This window comes from Mus caroli, chromosome 17, assembly GCF_900094665.2.
Source record: "Mus caroli chromosome 17, CAROLI_EIJ_v1.1, whole genome shotgun sequence".
NCBI lineage: Eukaryota > Metazoa > Chordata > Mammalia > Rodentia > Muridae > Mus > Mus caroli.
This window is the reverse complement of record NC_034586.1, coordinates 17,103,423-17,115,158: the sequence shown is the minus strand read 5'-3', so window position 1 is coordinate 17,115,158 and position 11,736 is coordinate 17,103,423.

The window sequence follows — 11,736 nt, the reverse complement described above, 5'->3', positions numbered from 1 at the left end:
GTTTAACTCTAGTGTGAAGATTTTGAAGGTGAGGGAAATATGAGAATTTATTAGAGGACTGACTTTGATGTCTTTGAAGATGTGAATACTGGATAAAGGATTTGTCACATTCTCTATATTTGTAAGACTTCACTCTAGCTTGCATTCTTTAATAAGGAGTTTATTTATTGATTGATTATTTTATTTATTTATATTCCAGGAATTCTGACTGTGGATTAATAACCCTGTCTCTCCACTTGAGGCCCTGTCTATCTCCTGGAGGTGAACTATTCAAGTTCCCTTTCCTCAATGTTGGGCATTTTGGCTAAGGTCACCCCATTGAGTCCTGAGTCTATCACCTCCAAGGTCTCTGGTACTTTCTAGAGGGTCTCCCCACCTCCCACTCACCAAGGCTGTTTATTTCCATTCATTCTCTTGGCCCTCTGGGCTTCCCTTCTGTCCCCTCCCCCACCATATCTGATCCTGTTCCCTTTTTTCCCTCTCCCTCCCTCCCTCTACCTCCTGTGATTATTTCCTTCATCTTTCTAAGTGGGATTGAAGACTCCTCACCTGGGCATTTCTGCTTGTTACACCTCTTATGGTCTGTAGGTTGTATCCTAGGTATTCTGTATGTTTTGGCTAATATCCACTTATCATTGAGTACATACCATGCATGTCCTTTCAAGATATCTCACTCAGGATATTTTCTAGTTCCATATATTTGCCTGCAAAATTCATGATGCCCTCATGTTTAATAGCTGAATAGTATTCCATTGTGTGAATGAACCACATTTTCTGTATCCATTCTTCAGTTGAGGGACATCTGGGTTATTTCCAGCTTTTGGCTATTACAAATAAGGCTGTTTGAACATGGTGGAACATGTGTCCTCATGCTATGGTGGGGCATCTTTTGGGTATATGCCCAAGATTAGTATATCTGGGTCTTCAAGTAGGATTATTTCCAATTTTCTGAGCAACCACCAGATTGACTTCCAGAGTGGTTGTACCAGTTTGCAATCCCACCAGCAATGGAGGAATGTTCCTCTCTCTCCACATCTCCTCTTCATCACTTGAGGTTGTTTGTTTGTTTGTTTTTAATCTTAGCCATTCTGACTGGTGTGAGGTGGAATCTCAGGTTCGTTTTGGTTTGCATTTCTCTGATGAGTAAGGACCTTGAACATTTCTTTAAGTGCTTTTCAGTCATTCAAGATTCTTCTGTTGTGAATTTAGCTCTTTAACCCATTTTTAAATTGAGTTAATTTGTTTTTGGAGGTTAACTTCTTGAGTTCTTTATATATTGTGGATATTAGCTCTCTGTTGAATGTAGGATTTGTGAAGATTTTTTTTTCCCCAATCTGTAGGTTGCAGATTTGTCCTATTGACTATGTCCTTTGACTTAGAGAAGCCTTTTAGTTTCAGGAGGCCCCATTTATCAATTGTTGATCCTAGAGCCTGAGCCATTTGTGTTCTGCTCAGGAAATTTCCCCCTGTGCCAATGATTTTGAGGCTTTTCCCCAATTTCTCTTCTATTAGATTCAGCGTATCTGGTTTTATGTTGAGGTCTTTGACCCACCTGGACTTTGAGCAAGGTGATAAATATGGAACTATTTTCATTCTCCTACATTCAGACAGTTAGTTAGACCAGCACCACTTATTGAAGATGCTTTCTTTTCTCCACTGTATGTTTTTGACTTCTTTGTCAAAGATCAAGTGCCCACAGATGTATGAGTTTTCTTCTGGGTCTTCAATTATATTTCATTGATCAACCTGTCTGTCTCTGTACCTATACCATACAGTATTTATCATTATTAATTTTTAGTACAGTTGAGGTCAGGGATGGTGATTCTCCAGCAAGTTATTTTTATTATTGAGAATTGTTTTGGCTATCCTGATTCTGTTTTTCTATATGAAGTTGAGAATTGCTTTTTCCATGTCTGTGAAGAATTTTGATGGGGATTGTATTGAATCTGTAGATTGCCTTTGGTAAGATGGCCATTTTCACTATGTTAATTCTACCAATCCATGGGCATGGGATAGCTTTCAATCTTCTGAGGCCTTCTTTGATTTATTTTTTTCATGGATTTGAACTTCTTGTCACACACATCTTTCATTTGCTTAGTAAGAGTTACACCAATATATTTTTTACTATTTGTGGCTATTGTAAAGGGTATTGTTTCCCTAATTTATTTCTCTTCCTATTTATCATTTATAGAAAGGCAGGCTACTGATTTGTTTGGCTTAATTTTATATCCTGCCACTTTGCTGAAATTGCTTATCAGCTATAGTGATTCTCTAGTAGGATTTTGGGGGTCCCTTATGTATACTATCACATCATTTGCAAATAGTGATACTTTTACTTCTTCCTTTCCAATTTGTATCCCCTTGATATCCTCTTGTTGTCTAATTGCTCTAGTTATAATTTCTAGTACTATATTGAATAGATAGGGAGAGAGTGGGCAATGTTGTATTGTTCCAGATTAAGTGGGATTGCTTCTAGTTTCCCTCCATTTAATTTGATGTTGGCTGTTGGTTTGCTATATATTGCTTTTATTATGTTTAGATATATGCCATGAATTCCTGATCTCTCCAGGACTTTGAACATGAAGGGGAGCTGTTTTGACAAAGGTTCTTTCAGCATTTAATGAGATGATCATTTTTCCCCCTTGAGAGTGTTTATATAATGTATTACATTGATAGATTTTCATTTTATTCAGCCTTACCTAGGATGAAGTCTACTTGATCATGGTGAATGATATTTTGATGTCTTCTTAGATTCGGTTTGCTAGAAGTTTATTGAGTATTTTTGCATCAATATTCATAAGTGCAATTGGTATGGGTCTTTGTGTGGTTTGGGTATCAAACTGTGGCTTCATAGAATAAATTAGGTAGTGTTCCTTCAGTCTCTATTCAGTGGAATACTTTGTGGAGTATTGGTATTAGCTCTTCTTTGAAGGTCTAGTAGACTGGTAGAATTCTGCACTAAAACCATCTGTCCCTGGTTTTTGTTTTGTTTTGTTTTGTTTTGTTTTGTTTTGTTTTGTTTTGTTTTTTGGTTGGGAGGTTTATAATGACCATTTCTATTTCCTTAGAGATTATGGGACTGTTTGAATAGTTTACCTGATCTTGATTTAACTCTGGTACATGACATCTGTCTAGAAAATCATCCATTCCATCTAGATTTTCCAGTTTTGTAGAATATAGGCTTTTTTTTTAGAAGGTTCTCATGATTTTAAAAAATTTCTCCCATTTCTGTTGTTATGTTTCCCTTTTCCTTTTTGATTTTGTTAACTTGGATACTGTCTCTGTGCCCTTTAGTTAGTTTGGCTAAGGGTTAATCTATTTTGTTGATTTTCTCAAAAATCAGCTCTTGTTGATTCTTTGCATCATTCTCTTTGTTTCTAATGATTGATTTCAGTCCTGAGTTTGATTATTTCCTGCAGTCTACTCCTCTTGGATGTGTTTGCCCCATTTTCTTCTAGAGCTTTTAGGTGTGCTGTTAAGTTGCTTGTATAAGATCTCTCCAATTTGTTTTTGAAGGCACTTAGAGCTATGAATTTTCCTCTTAATACTGCTTTCACAATGTTCTCTAAATTCAGAAATGATGTGTATTCATTTTCAATGAATTTTATAAAGTCTTTGATTTATTTCTTTATTTCTTCCCTGACAAAGTTATCATGGAGCAGAGAGTTATTCAAGTTCCACAAGTATGTGGTTTTTCTGTTGTTTTTGTTGTTATTGAAGTCTAGCCTTAGTCCACAGTGATCTGATAGAATGCATGGGATTATTCCAATCTTCTTATATCTGTTGAGGCTTGTTTTATGTCCAATTATATGGTCAATTTTGGAGAGGGTTCCATGGGGTGCTGAGAAGAAGGTATATTCTGTTTTGGGGTGGAATATTCTGTAGATATCTGTTAAATTTATTTGGGTCATAACTTCTGCGAGTTTCACTGTGATTCTGATTAGTTTCTGTTTCAGTATCCTGTCCATTGGTAAGAGTGGTGTTTTGAAGTCTCCCACTATTATTGTGTGGGGTTCAAAGTGTTTTTTGAGCTTTTGTAAAATTTTTTTTACAAATGTGTGTGCCCTTGTATTTGGGGCATAGATGTTCAGGATTGAGACGTCCTCTTGGTGGATTTCTCGTTTGATGAATATGAAGTGTCCTTCCCCATCTCATTTGGTAACTTTGGTTGAAAGTCTATTTTATTAGATATTGGAATGACAACTCCAGCTTGTTTCTTGGGACCATTTTCTTGGAAAACTTTTTTACAGCCTTTTATTATGAGCTACTGTCTGTCTTTATTACTGAGGTATGTTTTTTGTATGTATAAGAATGCTGGATCCTGTGTCTTTTTATTGGAAATTGATTCCATTGATATTGAGAGATATTAAAGAAAAATGATCGTTAGTTCCTGTTATTTTGTTGCTAGAGGTGGTATATGTAGATTCAATCTGAATCTACACTCAAGAACAGCAATTTAATGGCAAGATCAAGCAAATTATGTCTGCCATGTTCAGCAATCCACAGTATGCTTAAATCTTTAGTATTAGGAAGCAAGTATTGTTTAGGATTAAGAACCAAAATATAAGTCTCTTCCAATTCCACACATTTATAAGAAGTTGTGGAAACTACTTCATGTATTTCAATATGCATTTTTATAACCATGATCAAAGGAAATGTGACATATCCCACAAATAGCACATGTAGCATATGAGCCTTCATGCAATAATATTTAAGAATATTATTAAGGCTATATAACAATTAGGTACCAATGTATTTTTTTGCTCATGTGTCACAGTGAAAATATTTTCAAAATTACAAGTCATAAGTCTATGTATAATATTTGCCCTAAAAGGGGGTGGAGTATAGGAAGAACAGATTTGAGAAAAGAGCCATAGGAGATATGGAATTATGGAACTATAGTATATAGCCATAGTCATAAAGACAGTCTGGTGAGGGCACAATAATAAATAAATAATAAACAGGATAATAACAGAGCAGGACAAAGGACCCAGAAAGAAAATGAGAAAGCTATGTTTATTTAATATTTAACAAAGAAGGCAAAAAGATACATCTCAAAAATATGGTCTTCTCAACAAATGGTGCTGGTAAACTAGATCCAATAGGAGAATAAAATTAAATTATTATTTCTGACTTTGGATAAAAATCCATTCAAAGCTGACCAAATAACTTATGAAAAGCCAGACACACAGAATGCTAAAAAAACATAGAGAATATCCATCAGGACACTGGGATGGGCAAGAACTTATTGAATAGAAAGAATGCCAACAGCACAGGAATTAACCTCAAGTATTAACAGATGGGACGACATGAATTTAATGTTTCTGTCCATCAAAGGGAATAATTAGCAGGGCACAGAGACACCCACAGAATGGGAGAGAATCTGTATGAGTGACACTCTCGATAGGAGCTCATATCCAGAATTTTCCAATAATTACAGAAATTAACTTCCAAGGGAACAAAACTGACAAACAACAAATGGGCAAATGTACTGAACAGAAACTTTGAAAAGAGAAAAACAAGCAAACAAACAAACAAACAAACAAAAAACCAAATGCAAAAAGAGTTCAAAATCCCTAGTATGCTATCATAGAAATGTAAAATGAAACCACTTTGATATAATGCCTCACCCCATGCAGAATGGCTGTCAGCAATTAACCTGATAACAAATGTTAGACAAGAATGTGATACCCTTATTCACTGTGTGTGTGTGTGTGTGTGTGTGTGTGTTGGTTATGTTTGAAAATTAATTCAGCTACTGTGAAAATCAATTTAAAGTTTATTTAAATATTTAGAGATTTAACTTTTAAGCGAGCCAGGTATTTTAGTCCTAAGAATACATCTAGAGAAGTCCACAATCTGCCCTAAAGATACTTGAACCCCATACATACAGTTGCTTTATCCACCATAGGAAAGAATTTGAATTAATCTAATTGTCTACTAAGAGATGAATAGATTAAAAAAAAAACTGGTATATATATATATATATATATATATATATATATTATTCAGCTAAAGAGAAAAATGTAATCAAACTTTGTAGGAAAATGGTTGGATTTAGAATGTGTAATATTAAGTGAGGTCATATGCAGAATCTAGCCAATAACATATCTATATGGAAACAATGCATATGTAAGCACTATAGGAAATGGAAAAAAAACGGAACAAGAAAGGTTAAATACCAGGGGTAGAGATAGGTCTGAATGCATGTAATGGCCACCAGTTATGAAAAAGGATATAAAGCTAATTGTTTTTCTAGTTCTTTCACAGTTTTTTTTTTTTTTGGGTGGTGGATCAGTATATAAAAATATAGTCAATCTTGCAAACTTTATTTATGCCTCAGTACAGGGGAACGCCAGGGCCAAGAAGTGGGGGTAGGGGGGTTGGGGGACTTTTGGGGTAGCATTGGAAATGTAAATGAAGAAAATACCTAATTAAAAAAATAAAAAAATATAGTCAATAGTAAAAACAGAAAATCACATGTGAGGCTCCAAAGCGTCTTTACTGTAAGTGCATAAAAGTGCATTGAGCTGTATAGTCTGCAGGTTGGTTAATTTCTGAATGTGATTTTTGTTTCTTTGTTTCCAATGTGTTTTAGGATAAAGTTTTAAAAAATTAGCAGAAGCACAAGATTAAAGGCTTGCAATGTCTTAAAATAGAATATTTTTAGAAAATGAGTGAACATGACTACTGACCTGGGACATGTTAAATAAAGAATCAGCCATTTTTGCATTTTCTCTTCCTTAATTTTCTCTTTCACGAATAATAAATAGCCGGCTTGTGGCTCTTTACTATCAAGGAGGCAAAAACAAAAGACAAAAATTAATACAGAAAGATGTTAAAGAACTATGCCAAACCACATGAAAAGATCCAAGAAATAGAATACTACCTGGTATCTGGTTACTGATCCCAAAGCCAGGAGAACATGGAATGACATTTAAAACTTGGAGAGAAAATCACCATCAATCACATTGTTGCACTCAGAAAAATACTCTCTCAGAACTGATGGAGACATAAGTGTATTTGAAGACAGTCACAAATCAATGTAATTGATTTCACGTAGTAAGTTAGAGGTCAATCATATACAGAAGAATCAGAGGAATTATCTATGAGAACAATGAAAATAGCCACTCACAGCAAAGAAAGCAAACCACTAATTCTCTCAGAAAAGGAGAAATACTATCAATAATCCACCTAGCAACAACAACAACAAAAAATTAGCAGGAAATAAAAGGCTATATGAGCAAACAACATCCACTCTGAAAATCATTACAATCTTCAATTAAATAAACAAACCCTCAAGTTAAATAAATCTAGCACATGTTGACACTGTTCCACTTCTTCGATTATCATACTCCACAGATACCTTATCACTCAAATTCATTGCTGCTAAATTCACAATAGCTACAAATTGAAACAACCTAAATGACCTTCACCTGACAAATGGGTAGTAATATGGTTCATACACACTATGGAATACAATTCAGCTGTTATGAAATTTTACAGCATGAATGAGCTTTGCAGGTCATTCATAAATGTATGACCATTCTATGGTCAGACCTAGAAGAGTCCTGAGTGAGCTAACCCCGGACCTAGAAAGACAGGCATTGCATGTTCTCTCTAATAGGAAGTTCCTAGCTCCAAACCTTCAGATGTGAGTACACTAAATGGAGTAACTGCAGTAACCAGAAAAGTAAAAACAGACCATGGTGGGATGTGGGCGAATAATAGACAGGCAATAATAGGGAACAAATAATTCAAAGGGGGAAATGGAAAAACTGGCAGGAATTTAATCATAGAGCAGGGACAAATATAAATACACACAAAAAAGTATGGTAAATAAAATAAGAATGTCTAAAAATGTAATAATTATCCAACTATGAAAAATGCCTATAAGACACAAAAGTCTATGCAGATATATACATTTAGAATATGAATAAAAACTTCCTGTCTTGGTTGATAATGTTCTGTACAAGATCTATAGATGTTTTTACAAAATTATTAACACCAGGCATGAGAAGAATGCTTTCAAATAGTTGGTCACAACTGTCCCAAGAGATTTCCAAAACATTACAGGCTATTGTTGTTGCTCATGGCTTCCGCATGGAGGAAGAAGGTGAGACTCTTTTTTTGAAGATGCCATGCACTTTGGATGCAAAACCATAGGACTCAAGATGGATCTAAATATAAAGCATCCTCCCTGGGGACTGTCATGGTACCAGAAGGCAACATGCAAGTTTCCTATGGAGAGAGCCAACCAACAGTCCTACCCAGCTATGACAGCTATGAACCACAATGATGATCTGCACTGCGTGATAAGCCAAGGCTGCAAGAGTGGCATACATACCATGGTGGCAACCAAACCTTCTAATAGGCCTTAAGACCTCAACAACAGGTATATCACACCTGGTACTGGAAACCTAGACATTATCCCCTGGACTTATGAAGTCATGGATCTTGGAGAAGAACCTACAACCAGTAATTTATAAATCACCATAATCCCAAATAGCATTCTACATATTTATCCTAATTCCCATATGTACTGGCTATTTTTGTGTCAACTTGACACAGCTGGAGTTATCACAGAGAAAGGAGCTTCAGTTGAGAAAATGCCTCCATGAGATCCAACTGTAAGGCATTTTCTCAATTAGTGATCAAGGGGGAAAGGCCCCTTGTGGGTGGGACCATCCCTGGGCTGGTAGTCTTGAGTTCTATAAGAGAGTAGGCTGAGCAAGCCAGGGGAGGCAAGCCAGTAAAGAACATCCCTCCATGGCCTCTGCATCAATCAGCTCCTGCTTTCTGACCTGCTTGAGTTCCAGTCCTGACTTCCTTTGGTGATGAACAGCAGTATGGAAGTGTAAGCTGAATAAACCCTTTCCTCCCCAACTTGCTTCTTGGTCATGATGTTTGTGCAAGAATAGAAACTCTGACTAAGACACCATATATAAATGTACTCCTGACCCCTCATCAAGGAAAGTTCTTTCTGGAACACATGAATATTATACAGAAAACTACAGTCAGTCAAAATGCAGAGCTCTGATGCTCAGTCTCAACTGACACATAAGTAACACAAGTCCTGCATCTAAAGTTCACGGATCACTGAAAAAGAGGGCTTAGGGCAAGTTTGGGAATGGGGGAGAGGGGAGGAAGACATTTTAAGTAAGGGCCAGAGGAGCAGGATGTTTGCTCTAAGATTATGTCTCCTAGAAATGTCAGAAAATGCCTGAAATCCTAAAACCATGATTGTCTAAACATGAACAGAACAAGGACAACACCAAGAAACATGCTAACATAGAAGGGACAAGCTCATTTGGCCTCAACCCTAGTTAAACATTAAGGAATTCAGTGAAGAATTAGTTGGAGAAATAGTCTTCCCAAGAGAATAGAAAATTGTATGACTATCGAATACCAACTGCTCATCCTAAAAACATACAGAATGAGTAGCTTGTATTTTTATCTTAAAAAATCCACACAAGGTCTTCATGGTTAAAAAGCACTTACTGCTCTAAAAGATGTCTGGAGTTCAATTCCTAGCAACTTCATGGTGGCTCACAACCATCTGTAATGGGATCTGATGCCCTCTTCTGGTGTACTCAAATATATAAAATAAATAAATAAAAAAAAAAATCCACACAAACATACAACAATTAAAGGAGAAATTATTAAAAATAATTAATGCATGTATAAACTGAAAATGTGTAAATTCTACATAAAAATGATTACAAGGCATTAGACCATTTTCTATTATTGCTATGAACATAAATAACAATTAATATGGGGATAGAGAGATGGCTCAATGGCTGCCACTGTCTAGTGTTCTTGCAGAAACCCAAGTTCCATAACTAAAATCCACATGTGGTTCCCAAATGCCCATAACTCCAGGTCTAGAATGGACATGATGTAAGCAAAATACTCATCTACATAAAACATAAATATCTAAATGGGAAATATTACAATGCTTGAGCAATTCCAGTGTGATTCCAGATGACCAGTGTAAGAGAGCAGCAGACCCAGAACCTGTCCAATAGCAATGACCAGGTGAATGCCACTAAAATAATACCAACACATGTTACACACTAGACAGCCTCTTCAAGCAGCAGTACTGGGAAAAGTATCTATCTGCATATAAAAATATGAACATGAGTCCAAGTCTCTCACCATGCAAGGAATCAAAGACCTTCATGTATGACTTGAAACAGTGAATCCTGCAGAATAACAACATAATGACACTTGATATAAGAGCAGGAACTGACAAATAGTACTGTGTACAATTAAAATATCCAGCGGATAATTAATGTTTGAAGAGACATACTATCTAGTAGATAAATGTGTTAGCTTTCTACAGTATGATGGATAAAACCTATCAAAATTATAGAGGAAGCAAACAATAATGTAATCAATAATTATGCAAATTATTCAAACAGAACATGCTCAAGAGCAGATGAAATGTTCAATATATTCATATTAAAAAGCTCTTCATTTCAGGTCATAAGAAAATGCAAATTTACTATACACAGGTTCCAATTTTGCATAGTCAGCATCCACTCAGAAGTTCCTAAACAATAATAAATATATTTGTTTCAGTAATTTAATGAAATGTACATGGATAATAATCTCTAAGCCAAAGATGTAAAGTGTTTCAGAAAAAAAGAAAAAAGATAACAACCAAAAAAAAAAAAAAACCCACAAAGTGAAAGCTAAGATTAAAAATATGTTTTCTACCAAAAATTCATTTCATATTGACAGATAGAAAATAGTTAAGAAGGAATCTTTTTTAAATGCCATGAATTTGGAGTTCAGTAAAGACTGATGATCATAATTATACCAGTGACAGGAAACTTAAGACAAAAGTATTAAAATGAAAAATAAGAATACCAGCAAATAGTATAATGGCCCATTAGATAGAAAGTCCTTGCCCAACATGGGTGCAGGTTACAAAACCCAGAATGCAGACATCTGTAACAGACTACATAAAACATGTGAAAACAGGCACACTGATGATGTGCTTCTCAAACATGAGAAGACAACTGAAGAGATGCTGAATAATTCCTATTAAAATCTTATTTGCATATTTTACAGAAAGTAATCCTGAAAGTACCAAGGAGCAGCACAGAGCTGGAAACTGTGAAGAGGATCACACCTAGAGGTGACCTCACAGTATATTACAATCACAGCAATGAAAACCACTTGGAATTGTCATGACAACAGACAATAGGAGATATCCATGGGAAGACAGGATAGACAGTGTTTAACTATCTCCATATATGGTTCCTGATTCCCATCAAAAGTCTCTTGGCATTATTTTCAAGGACAGAGAAATGAACACTAAAAAGTAGAAAAGGTGCTAGAATACCAAAAAGCTCCAAAAAACATTAAATATTACATCTAGAGGTATTAATTTTCATAATTTTATAATATATTAAATCATAAAAGTGAACACCATTTAATATTGGTATGTAGACCTGATCAGTGATGTGCATGGAAGAAGGACAGCATCACTTACATGCTTACTCAAGTAAAATTTTATCTGAGGTTTGCAAAAAATATACTTTCACTGTGAGTCTCCAGGTATAAGAGGGGAGTTAGAGTGGATGAATGCAAATTTCAAGAGCTCTTTCTTTTCACCTCAAAAAAGAGAAGGGGTTTGCAAATAACAATAGATAAATTCAAATATTCTACTACAGTATTCTAATAAGAATATTTGGCAATTAGAACATAAAAAAATGAGGATTAATC